Below are 1,408 nucleotides of genomic sequence, written 5' to 3'. Positions count from 1 at the left end.
CTATTGTAGCATGAAAACTAGAGACAACCTAGTTGACTGGCTACTGAAACACAAAAGACTTCCAAGATATAGTTTTAGACCTAAAGCCTGGATGTATTTTTAAGTGAAAAATACAAGTTGCATAACTATGTGTGTAATATGATTCTACTTTTGTAAAAAATTCTACACCTTCATGTTTTTCATATATTTGAATAGTTCTAGAAGAATACAACAAAACTATTGACAGTGGTTATGTCTTCGAAGTATGTGGATATGAAAGTGTGTGCATGCAAATAGAAAGAGGCTTTTACTTTTCAGTACTGCTTCTTTTATACCATTCAATTTTTTTTTCAGCCCAACTCTTTATTTTAGCCAAAAGCATTGAATTATAATAATTCTAAGATGTTTCTTTCATTCCATTTGTATGCTGCTGATGGAGATAGATGGGAGGTATAGTCTGAAGGGCTTAATGGTTTAGTTTTAAAACATTTCCACTATGCCTGGGGCTTCAGTACAGTGAGTGGATCAGGCAGAGCTGAAAGAAAAAAGTGTCTCTTCAAAAAAACTGAGATCAGATCCAATATACTCAGTAAATAGTCATGATATTCCCATGATTTGAAGTAGATTATTTTAAACTGATACAAAATTGACAAACAATCTGTTCTAAACAATGTATCGAACATTGACATATGGTAGTTTACTAATTAGAGAAAAATAGGCAACCCTTACTTCTGAAAGTTGTGAAACTGAAATTGTGCAAACAATTAACTGGATTGAATCAATAGTGAAAATTCATAGACTTTGTATCCTTAGCATTCTTTCAATCTGAGTCCCTTGAGCCCAGCCAATTTTATGCATATGAAGAGCCACTTTTGTAAGCAAATTCACTTTTAACATGGTTCCATTTATTTAGAAAAGAAAACAACAACAAAAAACTTAAGGTATCTAAAATGAATACACACCCAAAAGTATTGTCTGAGAGAACTACTCAGCTAACGTACAATATTAATTAGCACAAGGTGGTTTTAAAGAACACTTGCTTGTAGATACCTTTTAAATGAACATTTTACATACAATTTAGTTTATTATACACAAAAATAGGGCTTCTCAAAAGACAGCACCATTTCTTGACTGAGGGAGTGAAAACATATCCTGTCTTAGGGGCTTTTCAAAATGCAACACTATCCACCCCTGGAAAAACATTCTATTCTAATACATGTGTATATTTTTTTTGAAGCATCCTACAGACTATAAATTCTAATAAAGTAAATATCAGTCTTTAATATCCCACATAAACAAAAACTCTTTGGGGTACTGTTCAGAGTAAAATGGTGGGGTGTTCAAACCAGAGTTTAGGGGAGAAAAGCACTACAGTTTATCCTTAGCTATGGTTGGTCAGTTTCTGGCTCTGAACTCACAAAGCACCACT

At 33.1% G+C, this 1,408-nt stretch overlaps 1 protein-coding gene across 1 annotated transcript in view; it reads right to left on the bottom strand.

The window, feature by feature from the left end:
* Window positions 1-1,408, bottom strand: part of LOC109378152 (SLAM family member 9-like) — a 103,010-nt gene that overhangs the window by 13,633 nt on the left and 87,969 nt on the right. The gene's annotated exons all lie outside the window — the stretch shown is intronic.

Source organism: Hipposideros armiger, unplaced genomic scaffold, assembly GCF_001890085.2.
Source record: "Hipposideros armiger isolate ML-2016 unplaced genomic scaffold, ASM189008v1 scaffold_1776, whole genome shotgun sequence".
In the NCBI taxonomy this organism is placed as follows: domain Eukaryota; kingdom Metazoa; phylum Chordata; class Mammalia; order Chiroptera; family Hipposideridae; genus Hipposideros; species Hipposideros armiger.
This window is presented reverse-complemented; position numbering and strand designations above follow the sequence as displayed.